A 17,329-nucleotide genomic window follows, 5' to 3' on the forward strand; every position below is an offset into this window, starting at 1 on the left:
TGCTGTGTGAGAAAGCGTGTTGCTGGTTGCACCGCATACAAGGTAACACTGGGGAAGTTTTTAGGAGAGCATCGGTCTCTATCTTGATTACGTACACATAATTATACGCTATTACCAAAAGCTATCAGAACCTCCACTTAATATTGATTTCTTGAACATAAAGGCATACATTAGCCAACAATACACAGGGAAAAGTTGATAGGTTAGCACCATTGGGCATCAGCAAAAATGCAAATCCAACCCCCTACAGAACGCTACATGCCACTCGAATGGCTCAGGTATAAAAAGACCGGCAACTGCAACGGTCTGTGAAAATGCTGACCAGTCACAGTACTGTCATCCGTCGTCGGGGGCAGGGTAAACATTTTTAACACTTTGGACAAAGGCCTGTCAATTTTTCCGAAAATTAAAAATATCCCTCTCCCTATAAACCAGCATTTGTACACTTGGATATTTACTCAAGGGGGGCTCCCGGGTGACTCAGTCGGTTGAGCGTCCGACTTCGGCTCAGGTCATGATCTCACGGTTCGTGGGTTCGAGCCCCGCGTCGGGCTCTGTGTTGATAGCCCCGAGCCTGGAGCCTGCTTTGGAGTCTGTGTCTCCCTCTCTCTCTGCCCCTCCTCTGCTCACGCTCTTTCTGTCTCTTTCAAAAATAAACATTAAAAAAACCCTAAATTTAAATATTTACTCAAGAGAAATGAAAATACAAGTCTACAGACTTGTACGTGAATGTTAATAGAAGCTTTATTTATAATAGCCCCAAACTAGAATTGTCCATCTGTAGGAGAATGGGTAAAAAGAAGCGTGATATATTCATAAAGTGGAATACAGCTCACCAATACAAAGTAGTGAAATATTGATAGAGACATCAAATGGATAAATCTCAAAAGCAGTTTATTCAGGAAAGAAAGAAGCCATGCACAAAAGAGTGCACTAGATTATCCCATTTACTTGAACTTCTAGACCATGGACAATTAATATGTGGTAGACAAAAACTAAAATACTGACTCTCTCTGGGGCTGGATTTGGAAAGGGCATGAGGAAATTTGGAGCAATATGGTAGCATTTTGTAACTTGACAGGGATTTCTGATACAATACCAAGTACACTTAAGAATGGTGAACGTTAACCTCAAAAGAAATAAGAGAGCCAACAAATGTTAAACTGTTATTCTTAACTAGTTAAAATGCATTATCATAAATTGATAGAAGGTAAAAATTATAAATTTACTTTTATAACAATAAACTTCAGCGAACGGGATAAAAAATCAAGAGAGAATTGCATGTTTTGAACTTCAGCAGTGACTTTCAGATGTTCTTAACGTGCCCCCCCACACAAAATGTATTGTCCATCCATACATTCACGTGAGTATACATATGTATATTTTAGCATGAACAATTACATGAATAAGTTCAAGTTCTAAAAAACTGCCTGAAGAAAATCCTCAAAAGAGAGGGTTTGTCTACAGGTGTTATTATGTTTTCAATATTCGATTTTACTAATTTTTTTCTAGTTAGGCTGAGATAACATTGGGTTTCTTCAAAAAAAAATCAATGTAGAAAATCAATACCAAAAACCCCAAAGATAACATATATTAATCAACACAGAGAGTCCAATGAAAACTTGAAAAATGATGAAGTAGTTCAGAAAGTTGTAAGGAGATAAAAAATACATATACAAGATGTTAAAATTCAGTGTCTAGGTAGGTAAAAGCTGTCCTTATTAAAATACTGTGGGAGAGCTAACTGGAAGAAAATAGATAACTAAAATAGTGTCCGGTTAATTCCTATTCTAAAGGGAAAATAATGAAATAAAATACTGACTTCATTGCCCTCATATCACATTCTGCATGAGTTACAGTGTATGAATTTAAAACAAACGTTAATAAATCTTATTTAACAGTGGAAATATCCACAGAGTAGGTGATTGGCATGATCCCATTTTTGTAAACACAGAATACACACACACACACACACACACACACACACAGATGCATCTTAAACAGGTAGCTTTCCTGTTTAAATTGAACTTCATCTTAGCTTTACTTGTAAAGTTAGTCATACTAGGAGCACTAGCTATGGTTGTATTAGTAGAGTAGTAATAAGCTAGTAAAATTAACAAGTAGTGAAAGTAATAAGCATCATGTGGTGAATAATTATGTACTTGGGAGACAAGGTACCTGAAAACATTTCTGTGGTTAGACACTCACAACAAACCAAAAGTGAATACACCTATAATATTCTGCAGCCCTGATCTGTCATGAGGCAACATGTAAAAATACTTTTGGAACTTGAAAGCAAAAGCAATTTTATCATCACACGATTAGAAACCCATTTAATTAGAACACAAGGATTCTCTATTTGCAAACTACTGACTACCAAGAAGGACGTTATTTCAGGAATTTCTGACGAGATAAAAGTCACCTATATAATGAAGTGCCCTGCCCTGTTTTTCATACCAAAAAGTCTCCAGATGGCAGTGACTCAGGATGACACAGTGGATGACATACGAAGCCTAGTGCTTCAAAACTCCAGATGTTACTACCCAGTTCTTGAAAGAAAAAGGAATCTGTATAAAGGAAAGCCTGAGCAGGAGTCAGGGAGACGTAATTTTAAAATTAACAACGATGGGGTACCTGGGTGGCTCAGTCAGTTGAACGTCGGACTTCGGTTCAGGTCAGGATCTCAGTTTACAAGTTTGAACCCTGCATCGAGCTCTGTGCTGACAGCTCAGAGCCTGTAGCCTGCTTTGGATTCTGGTTCTCCCTCTCTCTATGCCCCTCCCCCACTCACGCTCGGTCTCGGTCTCTCTCAAAAATAAATAAAAACTAAAAAATTTAAAAACTTGTTAACAATGGAGGGGCGCCTGGATGGCCCAGTGGGTTGAGCATCCTAATCTTCATTTCAGCTCAGGTCATGATCCCAGGATCGTGGGATTGAGACCTATGACAGGCTCTGGGCTCAGCGCAGAGCCTGCTTAAGATGCTCGCTCTCTCTCTCTCTCTCTCTCTCTCTCTCTCCTTTTGCCCCTTTCCCCTGCTTGCTCTCTCTCTAAAGTAAGTTGACAATGAAGGAAGCATCCACCTATTTATTCCATTGTAAAGCAGTTCAGAACAGGTCAATATATTTGGAAAGTTTAATTTACTTCCTAAAATCTTTAAGTGCAACAGTCTAACAAAAGTGGGCTAAAAAATAAGACTTGACAGGTGAGCTGAGTTGCAAAACTACAAATGTTACCCGTCTACCCCCAACAATCAGTCAGCAAAGATGATGGGGATGAGAATGTAATTGACATAAAAGAAAAAGAAATAAAGGCGCTAGGAATAAACTTCTAACGCCCATTCTACAGATCTATGAAAATCACAACAGGCTTTTTCTTGAAAGAAACAAAATCTGTACAGCATACACCCACACCAGGAGATGAGCAAGTTCTACTATGGAAAGATGTTCACTTGCCTAACTTCCATCATTGCAAAAGCAAAGTCAGAAGGCTAAAAGTGAAATTCAGAGAAATTTGACAAGGTGATGCTATTTTTCATTGCGTATATATAAATGAATCACATTTCCCCCCAAATTCTTAAAACAAGAAGAGTAAGGAGGATCATTTCACATATGAGATCCTACATGGTAATGTCAAAGTTACAGAAGCGAACACATAAAGTTACTGCACAAATCGCTCCCAGAGACTTTCTAGAAGAGAACTCTGCGTTATAGGATATGGGAAAACACGTAAAAAGAAAATCGCATCCTTGGTTTACATCACTAACCCTAAAGTCGTACCTTAAATAACTACATTTTAAAACTTAAACCAGAAAACATATTTGATGGAGAAAGTCACCAATCTGTTCATTTTCGCAGTTTGACCACATTACACAAAGCTCACTGTGTGATCCCATTTGTTAAAAATACAGCCACGTCACACATACTCACAGAAACACACATGAACATTTTCTTTTAATTTTATTTGAAAGTCGAGAGAGCAAGAGACAGAGCATGAACAGGGGAGAGGGGCAGAGGGAGACACAGAGAGAAAATCCCAAGCAGGCTCCAAGCTTAGCACAGAGCCTGACGTGGGGCTCAATCCCAGAACCCTTGGATGATGACCAGAGCCAAAATCAATAGACGCTCAACCAACTGAGCTACTCAGGTGCCCCGAGCATCTATTAAAAAGACAAGGATATGTACTATTCAGGGTTCTCCTGAGAAATAGAACTAATCACATTTACACGCACACACACGCACACAAACACACGTGAAAGAGCAAGAGTGAAAGCAAGAACGAGATTATTTACTTTAAGGAGTTGGCTCACATGATTGTTGGGGTTGGCAAGATCTGAAAATATGCACGGCAGACAGGCAGGGTGGCATCCCAGGGTAAAACTGATGTTCCATCTTGAGATCTAAAGGCTGTCTGGGGGCGCCTGGGTGGCTCAGTCGGTTAAGCTCCAACTTCAGCTCAGGTCATGATCTCACGGTTTCGGAGTTCAAGCCCCACCTGGGGTTATGTGCTGACAGCTCAGAGCCGGGAGCCTGCTTCAGATTCTCTGTCGCCCTCTCTCTCTGCCCCTTACCCACTCACATGGTCTCTCTCTCTCTCAAAAGTAAATAAATATTAAAAGTTTTAAAAAAATAAACGCTGTCTAAACGCAGAATTATCTTCTCTCTTCTTTGGGGGACCAGGCCTTCAACTGATTGGGTGAGACTCATCCACGTTACTGAAGGTTACAGAAGGTAATGTGTTATATTTAAAGTCCACTGATTAAATGTTAATCTCAACAGACAAAATACCTTCCCAGCAACATCTTTACTTGTGTTGCACCCAACACTGGGTACCACCTGCCTAGCTAGCTAAGATGACATAAAATTAAACATCACAGTATATGTTTAATAGGAAAAAATGAATTTGAATATTAAGGTACACCAGACTGAAAATGGCTAGAGATATTCTCACACACACACACACACACACACACACACACACACACACAATATGGGGCACCTGGGTGGCTCAGTTGGTTAAGCCTCCGACTCTTGACTTCAGCTCAGGTCGTGAGCTCATGGTTTCGTGAATCGAAACCCTGCACAGGCTCTGCACTGACAGTGCGAAGCCTGCTTGGGATTCTCTCTCTCCCTCTGACCCTCCGCAGCTTGCTCTGTCTCAACATAAATAAACTGTCTATATATATATACATATACGTATATATGTATCTCCCCTACATTCATTAGTCACTGTGAACGAAAACAGAATTTATCATTAAAAATTAATACAAAGAACCTGAAGTGAGTATTCAATCCTCACTTTCTTAGGAGAAATCACACGAGCAAGTCTCCCAATTATGTTCGCATCAGTGCTTCCTACCTGAATGAAAATGATTTTAAAGTTTAATGTTAATAAAGCCGTAATTATTAAACATTAATAAGAATGAAATCTGGCCATGTGCAACAATGTGGATGGAACTGGAGGGTATTATGCTAAGTGAAGTAAGTCAGGCAGAGAAAGACGGATACCGTATGTTTTCACCCATATGTGGATCCTGAGAAACTTAACAGGAGACCATGGTGGGGGGGGGGGGAGTTACAGAGAGGGAGGGAGGCAAACCATAAGAGACTCTTAAATGCTAAGAACAGAGGGCCGATGAGGGGTGGGGGAGGGGAAAGCGGGTGATGGGCATTGAGGAGGGCACCTGTGGGGAGGAGCACTGGGTGCTGTATGGAAACCAATTGGACAATAAATTATCTGGCTTAATACTAAGCTACATGCCAATCTCAGTGCTTAGCTTTTATTCATAAATTAAATTCATCCTCACCATAGTTCAGCATATAAAATTGTTATTAATTATAAAATTGGTGTTAAAAATGAGTGAGAAAATACATGCTAAGTGTTTTTGGAACGTAGTGACAGACACATCAGTGACTGTACTATTATACCATTCGTTTCCACGCAAAAGCAAATTTCGCACAAGCAAAGAAATTACATTTAAGGGGTGCCCGGGTGGCTCAGTCTTAAGCATCGGACTTTTGCTTTCGGCTCAGGTCACGACCTCGCATTTCGGGAGCTGGAGCCCCTGTGCCTGCTTGGGATTCTCCGTCTCTTCTCTCTCCCTGCCCCTCCCCCACTCATGTTCTCTCAAAATAAGTAAATTTTTAAAACATTAAAAAGCAGCAGCTACATTTAAGTGATGACTAATTTCCTTGACCCCCTCCCTGCCCACCATTCGCCGCAGTTCTCTAGGACTTGTGGTTCGGGCGACCACGAAAGCCAACTGCATCGACCGGAAACAGCCCTTACTGTACGTGGTACACACGCAATGCTGCTGCTTCTACAGCTTTGAAGTCAGCAACACGTGCAGGCCCAACCTAGTGAAAGTCCGCAAGAGTGGCCTAAACAAAGGACATAAGGAGTTCTGGAAACAGCAACAACCGAACGGTAAAATCAACGTAAAATGCAAACATTCAAAGGGTGTCCTCATGGAACAGGAGAAGCTGAGTTCAAAGCAACAGATGCACGGATATAGCCCCGTTGTGTAATTTGAAATCGTGCCTCGGTAAAGATCAAAAGTTTTTGTCATTCACAGTCACTAAATGCCCTCTCTAAAGCGTTTCCTCAATCTTCAGGGCTTGAACTGAGTGAAAATTAATATATATCTATCTTGGCACGAATATACCTAATATTTAAAAAATGAACACATCAACAAAAAGAAGGGGCACCTGGGGGGCTCAGTCGGTTAAGCGTCGACTCTTCCTATCAGCTCAGGTCACCATCTCACGGTGGTGGGCTCGAGCCCCACATCGAGCTCTGTGTAAAAAGTGCAGAGCCTCCTGGGGATTCTCTCTCTGCCCCTCCCCCACAAAATAAATAAGTACACCTGAAATAAGAATATATGCCAAACATATACGAAACAGAAACAAAGCATATACCCTTGAAGTACAGTTCAGCACGGGCGTCGAGAGATTTCTTGCCACGTGAACGATGCAGCTGCCCACCAAGTTCATGGAACCGGTGTCGGGTGTGCTTTAGAGGAGCAGGTTTCTTCTGTGGTATTAATAAGTTACTAAAATTATTTCCTCATTGGACTCAATTTTTAAAGATCCACAAACACCCACAGGACGTATTTACTAACAAAAATATGGCCTATGTGGTAGGCCCAGGTTCCTGCGAGCGCGATAGTTGCCAGGGAGACCATCCTGTTCAAAGGCGATGACTTCACGTGTTCTCTGTCCCGCTCATCAACAAAGCAGGGATAGTGGCCGTACTCAACACACCTCCCTCGCTGAAGGACTGCGTCACTGGGAGCGGATACACTCTGGTTTCCTTTTAACACATTTATGGAGGTAGAATTGCTACAAAAAGGCCTGCACGTATGTAATGTGTACAACCGCACGCACGTGAACATACACAAACACCCAGGGAACGATTACTGCCATCAAGGGAACAGACCTATCAAGAAGGTAATAATACGCTTTGGGGAATTTTTATGTAGAGATTCTCATTGGACGGTCCCAGATAACCTTTCTTAATAAAAAAAAAGCATCTGATTCTTCACCTTAGCTAAAACCGCAGTTGTCTGCTTTACCCTTTATTGGTGGGTGAGCAAGATCTACTACAAGAAGCCATTCTTATCAGTCGGGATAAGCCTCGTTGGCCCAGCGGCCATACTTAAAGCACGGACGTCTTAAAGGTGACTGACATCCAGCGGAGTTCCGGAAAAGAGCTCAAAGACACCCGCAACTCCACCCATCAGTGGTCCAAAGGCCACCAGAAATAGAAACGTTCTTGCTGAGCCTCACTCTACCCGCAGAGGCACCCGTTACACATACCCGAAGCGACTGGCAGGTGTCCAGGCTGGACGCTGCACATGGCAGACGGGAGCACACGGCCGGAATCCATCTCCCACTATCGACGTAGCCTGGTCGCCTGGCTTCCCGCAGACAAGGATGACCGCACCCCGGATCTCCCCGTGACCCCAGGCAATGCCACACACCGCACCTCAACTTGCGCCCTTCCCTCGGAAAGGACTCCCACATCTCTGTGTTCACCTGGATGATTGTAGGAGTACCCAGCGGTAACGCCATTGTTCCTGTGTTCTCTTCCTCCGATGGCGAGTGTCCTCATCTTCTCTAACTTACAGGTTGTACGTGGTTAGGAATGGGACACTGAAATCATCTTGAAGACGCAGGCGATTCAGGGGGCCGCTGGAGCCCTCCTGACGTCCCGTAGGGCACCTAAGAATACCTGTAGCTATACCTCGTCACTGGTCTGAAGGGCGCCACAGATGTTCCGATCGCGACTTACCCACCCTGTGCACAAAGGCACCAGTCACACGTAGTCTAAGTGATCAGCACGTGTGTGGACAGGGCACTGCACACGTGGCGGCGTCATACAGGACCTGCCCGGTCGCCCTCATGCGGTCAAGGGGCTCGAATCCTTCTCCCCACATCATGATCAGAGTACCCAAGTCTTTTTCATAAACCTAGATGGTGCCAACACGTTGCCCTCCAACTCTCAAACCTCCGCTCAGTGGGGATCTCCACACCTCTGCAACATTCAGCGGGATAACGAGGAGGATACAGAATGAACAACATTGGATCTGTGGGTCAATCCACTTCTAAAAACGAGCTCTTTATCTCCTCTAACCTTTACGTGTTCACACTGTGAGAAATATACCGTTGACATCATTCCGCAAATGCCTGTGAAGAGAGAGAGGTTCCAGGGCCCTCCCGGACGCAAGGCAGGCAGCTCAAAAACCTCGCATTTCCACGCCCATCGTACATCGGAAGGCCACCGCCAGTGTCGTTCAGCGGTTACGTTGCCAAGGCAGCTGCTAGGAACGCACGACCCAAGTCGACAAGGATGGCTCTGGGCGGGTAGGGCCCTTGACAGAGCGTGGCTCAAGCAGAAGAGGATCTGCCAATCACCTCGTACTCGGAAACGTACTTCTCTCTCTCAACCCATCACACCACGAGGCTTGGACAAACATTTCCCGAAACCCAAGAAAATGCCAACCCGCTTCCCTTCAACTGCAAACCTCCCTCAGTGCTGATCTCCTCACGTGTTCTACCTTTACTTGGATGATTACGAGGGCTCACGGAGAAGAGGCTTGTTTCCGCGATCTGTACTTTTATCAGGAAGCGTATTCCTATTTTTTCCTGATCTCCAGGTGTGCACAACACTCTAAGGCATGGACCACGGAAACCACTTTAAGGATGCCAGAGACACCTGTGGCTCCTCGTACCTCCCTGAGCTCAAGGCAGGCAGCTCAAGAACACGTGTGTCTCCATCCCCCTCGCTGTTCCGAAGGCCACCGTGAACGTTTTTCTTGTTGAGCGTTATGCTACCCAGATGGGCACCAGTGACCCTTAATCCAAGTGACGGCACCTTTCCGGGCAGGGCACGAAACCCAGCATGGCTCCAGCGTGGAGGGCACGCCCGCTCCCTTTTATCCTCTCCAATGTAACTTTCATCTCTTTATCCACCACATCATGACGAGTGTCCCCAAGAGTTTCCCATGAATCCAGAAAGTGCTGACACACGACCCCCACATTTCATTTTTCCCTCAGTGACGACGGTCTCAGAAGCTCAGAGTTTACCTTAGGATTATGGGGCCCACAGAACAAGTTTGTTCCTGTGCTCTCTTCATCTGTTACAAAAGTACTCACATCGTTAGGAATAGAGGACTAAAGTTCTCTTAGGAGAATTATGACCAGACCCAGCTAGATGATGACAGTATTGTCTAGTTTTAGGCCTACGACTAAAGACGTGAGTTTGTATCTCCTCACTATTCCAACCCCCATCCAAAAAACCTTGTTCTTGGGGCACCTGGGTGGCTCAGTCACTTAAGCACCTGGCTCTTGATTTGGGCTCAGGTCATGATCTGACCATTTTGTGGGGTCGACCCGGTGTCAGGCTCTGTGCGGACGGCTCTGGGCCTGCTGGGGATTCCCCCCCCCCCCCCCCCGCTCTCAGAATAAACAAACTTGCAATCAAAAACACCTGGCTCTTTTCGAGCGTCACGCTGCCTATACAGGTGCTTCTACCGCGTACTCCAAGTGATCAACGTTTTCGTGTAGGACGCCGCACAGAGAAGGAGTCAAGGGAGGGCCTGCCCGGTCCTCCTCGGACTCTCACATGTTGTTTCAACTCTCTCCGTCCCCAGGTCATACTGCCTATATCCAAGATCTACCATGACCCTAGAAAACGACGACCCACTCACGACTAACTTCGTACCTACCTCAGTGGTGCCACACTCTTTCTCTACCTTGACCTGAATGATCTGACGGCTCCGAGAACACCACCTTTATCTGTGTTATCCTGTACATTTAGCAAGCGTCTTTACTTTCTCTTCTCTGGAGGTGTTCACGCTGTTAGGAATGCGACATCGAAATCCTCTTGATAATACGTGACAGCAGACCCAGATATCGGCCAGGGCACCGCCATGTTCAAGGCAGTCAGCGCAAGGGCAAATGCGCCTCCGTGCCAATCGGCGAGTTAGAAAACAACACAAACGCTGCTTAACGTGAGCATTACTATACCCAGAGAAGCACTGATCACACACCGTCTGTGTGATCGGCACCTTTCTGGGCAAGGCACTGCACACACTCGTGGCTCCAAACAGATGCCGTCCAGACCCCTTCCACACGCCAACAGAGCTTTCGTCGCGGACACTTGCACACTTTCACACTGCAATCGCCTCCAGCTTCGAGAAGAGGAGGCCCCTTCCTTATAGAAGAAGAAACACAGGAACACGCTGTTTTCTCACCGGTTCTTCATAATCATCAAGGTGAATGTAGAAGAAGTGAGAGGAACCATACTGGGAAAGTATGGTGGCTGGAGGTCCTGGGGTCCAACTTGGGTAAAACTGCACGAACAGTACCCTCCTACTGAATGATCTGCCGGGTACCAATGGCACGAACAAATGCACCTTTTTCATCAAAACCACTCTGCCACCACGTCTCTACCGAAGGTGTCTCCACAATTCCAGAAAAGTCCAACTCGTGACCGAAACAGGCAAACTTCTGTCTGATGGCAGCCCCGTCGCCCTATGTTCTCCTGGAGGATTTCGAAGACCCAGATGGAAATCGAATCGGCACCTACCTGGATAGGGCACTACACACATCGTGACTCAAGACAGATCCAACCCAGCGCCCCCTCCATTCTCACATACAGCTTTCACGTCACCCCCGCCACCTTACGATGACCGCGATGAGGAACGTCCTTCGCTCCTACCCAATGGCAACCTACCATCCGCCAACATCACTCAATGTGCGTTAAGAAATCCCTGACCTTCTCCGTCTTCACCTGGATGATTATGAGGACCCAGAGATTCAATCTGCTACTCGATTCTCTTCCTCTATTAGGAAGTATCCTCATCTTCCCGAATTTTTAAGTATTCCGATTATCGGGGAAGGGCGGGGGGACACTAACATCATGTGAGGATGCCTGCAGGTGGCTGCGAGGCCCCCATGTGTTCAAAGCAGGCAGCTCAAGGACACACGTGTCTCCAGCCACATTACCGCACTGAAGGATACGCCCAACATTCCTCTGTACCAGCCCTATACCCAGGAAACCACTGACTACAAAAGACCTAAGTCACTGACACCCTTATGGCCAGGTAGTGCAGACAAGATCACCTCCACAGGGACAACGGGCCCCGGACACCTCTTACTATCAAATCCAGCTTTCACTGGTCTCGCCAACCCAACAGGACGGCTGCACCCAAGATTTTTCTAGGACCCAAGATACTGTAGATACAGTGCATGCCATCTCGCGTCCCTCCATTTGGGGGGGTTCACACACACCTGGTCTACATTTTCTGGTTGTCTATGAGGACACAGAGAGAAGAGCGTGTTCCTCAGTGCTCGTCTTCTATGCAGAAGTGTCTTTGGGGCGCCTCAGTGGCCTTGTCAGTTAAGCAGCTGACTCTTGGTTTTGTATCAGGTCATGATCTCTCAGTTGGGGGATGAGCCCCACACGTCAGGCTCTCTCTGTTTTAGGCGCAGAGCCCGCTTGAAATCCCTCCCCCCGCTCCGCCCCACTCTCTCTGATTCTCCCCACTGGCGGTTTCTCACTCTTTCTCAAAATAAATAAACTGTAAGAACAAACAAACAAACAAACAAACAGGTAAGTGTCTTCACCTTCTCTAACACTCAGCTGTTCAGCTCATTAGGAATCAGCCACTGAGATGATCTTGTCTCTGTCGCCGTCCCTGAGATAATACACGAGTGCCTGCCAGGACCTTCCTGGATTCAAGAACCGGCACCTCAAGAACATGGGAACCTCCAGCCCCATCGAGAGACACAGGCAAGTGGAAAATTCTCCTTGTGGAACATTACACTACCCAGGCAGGCACCGTTACGTGTAGCATCTATAATCAGTACCTTTCTGGGTAGGGCCCCGCACACGGCGTGGCTCAAGGGACTCCCCGCCCATCCCCACACGGCACTCTCGGATGGAGAGAGCGCTCACATCTATACAGACCACGTAATGAGGAACGTCCCTTAGACGGTCCGGTAAAACAAAGTGACAAACCACTGCCTTCCATCATGGATCGTTCCCTCGGTAGGGATCCCATTAAGCCTCCATATTTACCCGGAAAATCATTAAACACCAGAGAGCACAAGACGCTTCCCGTGTTTGCTTCTGCCAGGAAGGATCTTCGCTCCTTCCACGCGTAGGAATTCACCCTGTAAGAAACAGACAGCGAGATCCCTTTGAGGAAACCCAAGATCTGAAGCAGACGATTCCCGGTACCACCTGGGGATATACTCGGGCCGCTCACGGACACCCCCCCCCCTCCCCAACAACCAAGTCGAGGACCCCGCCGAGGCGGCTAGGGATGGGCCATACTCTGCCACAAAAGGCACCGCGACGCCTGGTCTACGCGACCGGCACCTTCCCGGACGCGGTACTGCTCGCGGACGGGCTCCAGGCGGCGACCGACCTGATCTCGCTCGCTGGCTCCCGCGTACCTTCGTCTCCCGGCCCCCGGATCGCGCTGACCGAACGCGAGACCGCGTCCTAATCACACGCAACGCGAACATGGGGCCTTCCCCACGGCTAGCCTCGCTCGTGTGTGACCCGGAGCTCTTCCCGTTCACACGGGTGAGACACGGGCCCTACCGAGGAACGGAGCGCTCCCGCCTTCTCTTCTCCATCTCACAGGGTCTTCGTCTTCCCAAGTCTGTTTGCATTCACATTCTTTCGGACGGCCCGCTGGAGCCGTCGCGGGGATGCCGGAGGCCACACAAACGTGCCCGCCGGGGACCTCCTGCGTCCGAGGCGCCGAAGACCCGTGCATCCCTAAACCCATCGCTGGCCCGAAGGACACCCCAGATGTGTTACTTTCACGGGGTCACTCGCCCAGACGGGTCGTCGTCTCCAGCAGTCTGAGCCTCCGGCTCACCCCCGACTGGACACCGCACTCGGCACCGAGCAAAGCGGACGAGCTGCGGCGTCCCCCTCACGTTCTGAGATGGAGCTTTCGGCTCTCCCCCCACCTCGCCGTGAGGAGTGTAACTGTCCGCTTCCCCTCGTCTTTAGAGGACGACGACTGCCGACCTTCCGGCTCGGAGACCGCCTTCGGAGCGGATCCTCCTCCTGCCGGACGTTTACACGGACGGTCACGATGCTCCCGACAGCAGCCGCTCCCTTCTCTGTGCTCTGGTCGCAAAAGGCACCCGCGCCTTCTCTGACCTGCAGGTGTTCACGGGCGTTCGGCACACACGACACATCACCGGGGGGCCGCCTTGCACGCAGGGGGCCTCCCGGAGCACGGCCGCCCGTAAAGCACACGGCCCTAAAATCACCGAAACCTCCATCCCCCTCACCGGCCAGGTCAGCGGGAACGTTGCCCCGGGCGAGCACTGCTCCGTCGACGAGGCACGGTACGCTTCGACTACGTGGCCGGCAACATTCAGGGGCCAGCGCGCCTCCGGTAGCTCCCGCCCGGTCCCCCGCACCGTCACACGTAGCTTTCGTCTCCCTCTCCGGCACATCGTGACCGCCGCGCCCCATGTTTCTTACGCGTTGTAAACCACGACGACCGACGGTCTTCTTACCTGCGTACCTGCGTCCGTGGGGATCCCCCCTCACGGGCTCTGGGCTGACCGGCTACGGACACGAACCTGCAAGAGATGAAAAGGGCGTCTCCGTCATTCCCTTCTTTCTCCAAGTATCCTTCTCCGATGCTCGTCTTCTCCAACGTTATGTGTTCGCGTTGTCAGGAATAGAACCTGAGAAAATCTCAAGAACTTAGAGAAGACCCAGGAGTCGGCCAGGGCCCTCCTCCGTTCAAGGCAGTCTGCTCAAGGGCAAACGCACCCCGCCGCCCGGCAATCACCGTCTCTGAGGACACCGACAACGCCACTCTAGTGAGCGACGCTCTGCCCGGGCAGGCACCGATCACCCTTACTTTACGTATGTAGTTGGCACCTCTCTGGACACGTCACTGAGCACAGAACTGCTCGAGACAGACAACCGCCCCGCTCCCCCTTCTACTCTCACACGCAGCTTCCACGTCTCTCCCCACCACGTCCAGCTGTCGGCCAGATTTCTCCGGAACAAAACCAATTTGGACCCACTTCCTTCCAACTTCCACACCTCCATCAGGGCGGAGACCCCCGTTTCTCCATTTACCGGGATGACTAAGAGGACCCACTGAGAACAGGCCTGTGCCCAGCGGTCTTCTCGTACGACGAAGCATCTTCACCTTCCGTAACAGGAACGCAGCCACGAGATCAAGAACGGAACACAAAATCGTATCTGGGATGCATGACGTCACAACGGGGTAGGTGATAGACACGCCCGTGTTCAAGGTACACAGCTGCACCGCAAGGCCCACGACAGGCGGTAGCGCCGGCCGCTGCATGTCGGTGCCGGTCGGTCCACCCGGGCAGGCGGTCGCCACAAGTCAGTCCGCGTGCTGACCGCCTTTCCGGGTGGGGCTCCGCACACAGGACGGATCCGCCCTCGGCACCAGTCCGATCCCCTCGCGTTCTTACGTGGCGCTTTCTCCTCTCTGCCCACAAACCCGTGGGACCCGCCCATCGTCCTATTCCGTTCCGACACGCTGCCCTCCAACGTGCTTCTGGGCCTGCGGGGGGATGCCCTCCCCTGACGGTGCTCGGCCGGAGGCTTAGGGGGACGTCCCCACAGAGAACCACCTTCTTCCCGTCTCCTGCTTTCCGGAGCTTCTTAGGTGTTCCTTGTTAACAACGGAACACCGAAATCGTCTCGAAGATACTGCACTAGCCACGCATGTGGAGACAGGATGGGAGCCACGCCAGTGGTGAACGTACCTTAAACTCCTCAAATGACTCATTTTAGACCCGAAACGGATGTTAAGGCCGTGGTCGATTACGCTCAAATAAAAAAATCATCCTAAGCACGTCTGAGAACTCACCCCGGTGGCCGTCAGCAGCCTGCTGGTTTCAAGTGCACAACCTCAGACACGCGAGCGTCTCCTTCCCCGTCACCGACCGGACAGACGTCACCGACGTTTTTACCGATTGGGACTCTACCCAGTCAGGTGCTAATAGTACCTGTTCTACTCTACTAGCACCTTTCGGGGCAGGGCCCTGAACTCAGCACGGCTCAGAGGAGAGGGTCTGGCCAGCACCCACGAGCTCGGAAACGCAGTCTTCCTCAGGCGTCTGTCTCCACCACATCACGAGGATTATACCGACGAAAGCCCCATTGCCCTGGAAAACACTGAACCCCCGTCCCCCGACCTTCCCTCACAGAGCTTACCTGGAAGAGGAGGAGACCGACAAAGTTGCTCCCGCGTCCTTGTCTATCAGACCGGTCGCCGTCTGCTCCCCTGAAGAAACGGATCGGTCCCGTCACATCGAGCACGACGGATCCCGGGCACTGCCACGGGGCAGGGCGCTCCCCCGAGCGAGGCAGGCAGCGCCAGACACGGCAGCTCCGGAGGTGCCGCCGACCCTCGCGAGAGCATCACTCCACACGGAGAGGCACAGACCACACACAGGCTCCGAGACCAGCACGTTTCGGGGCAGGGCGACGCCCACACGGGATCAAGGTGGAGGCCCCACACAACCCACTCTGCTCCCACACGCACCTCTGTCCTCCCTCTTCGGCACACCGTGAGGACGGTGCCCAGAACCGTTCATCAGTCGTGAACGACGCTCACCCGCTGACCTCCAGCCTGCACCGGTCCCCCTGTGGTGATCCGCTCCCGCTCTCCAGGTCTCCACGGTGTGGAGGATAACCCGGAGAGAACGGGGTGGGATCTGTCTTCCCATATTCTATTAGTAAGTATCTTCCTATTTGTTTCTACGGACGTCACAGGGAACTGACCACTGACGTCATCTTGACGATGCAGAGTTCACGCCCCTATGCCTGCCGGGACCTGCCAGGTCCACGGCAGGGAGCTCAAAGACAAATATACCTCCTTCTCAAGAGGTCACCGCTCCGGAGAGCACCACAAATGTTTTTCTAGTGAGCATTATTCTACCCAGGCAGGCACTAGTCACTCTTAATCTTAGGGAGTTAGCACCTTCCCAGGTAGGGCACTGCACGCATCAGGCGCGATCCAGATGCTGCTGTCCAGGGGACCGCTCACGCTCACGCACGTACCTCCCATCTGCATCCCACTGCCTCATGATGACAGCACCCACGATTTTTATTTCATGCTTGGCTATGGCAAGACGATGACGTCTAATGTGCACCTTTACTCAGCATGGAATCCCTTACCTTCTCTGGGTTCGTTGGGATGACTGGTAGGAATATTCAGACCAAGCTTTCTTCTAGGTCTCTTCCTCTATAGGGCGGTATCTTCTTTTCAAAGCTGTACGTGTTCACACACGTAGGGACAAACCACCAAAATCTCGGAGAGGTGGCTTGCCGGGCCCTCAGAAGTTCAAGGCAGGCAGCCAAAGAACTCATGCGTCCGATTCCAAATCACTAGTCTAAAGAATACCAGTTGCTTTTCTTTGGAACCTCTCTACAACCCTGAAAGTCACTGGGTAGATAAAGGCTAAGCAATTTGTACCATCCGGACACGGGATTCTGAACAGCTTGGCTTCAAGGTGCAGGACCCGCCTGTTCACCCCCCTACCCTCAAATGCAGCTTTCATCCCTTAATTCTGGCTATCGAGAGCACCGTAGCCTTAGTTTTCCATAACTATGTATACTACCAGCATACCGCCCTCTACCTTTCCAAGATTTTTCAGTGGAAATCCCCTCGGCTGTAGGATAACGAGGACCCACAGAGAACAAAATTATTCCTATTCCTCTTCTATAAGAAAGGATCGATCTTTACTCTTAACGTTTACGGATACACAGTTACAAAAGTACTACTGAAATCGTCATGA

This window comes from Panthera uncia, chromosome X, assembly GCF_023721935.1.
Source record: "Panthera uncia isolate 11264 chromosome X, Puncia_PCG_1.0, whole genome shotgun sequence".
Classification (NCBI taxonomy): domain Eukaryota; kingdom Metazoa; phylum Chordata; class Mammalia; order Carnivora; family Felidae; genus Panthera; species Panthera uncia.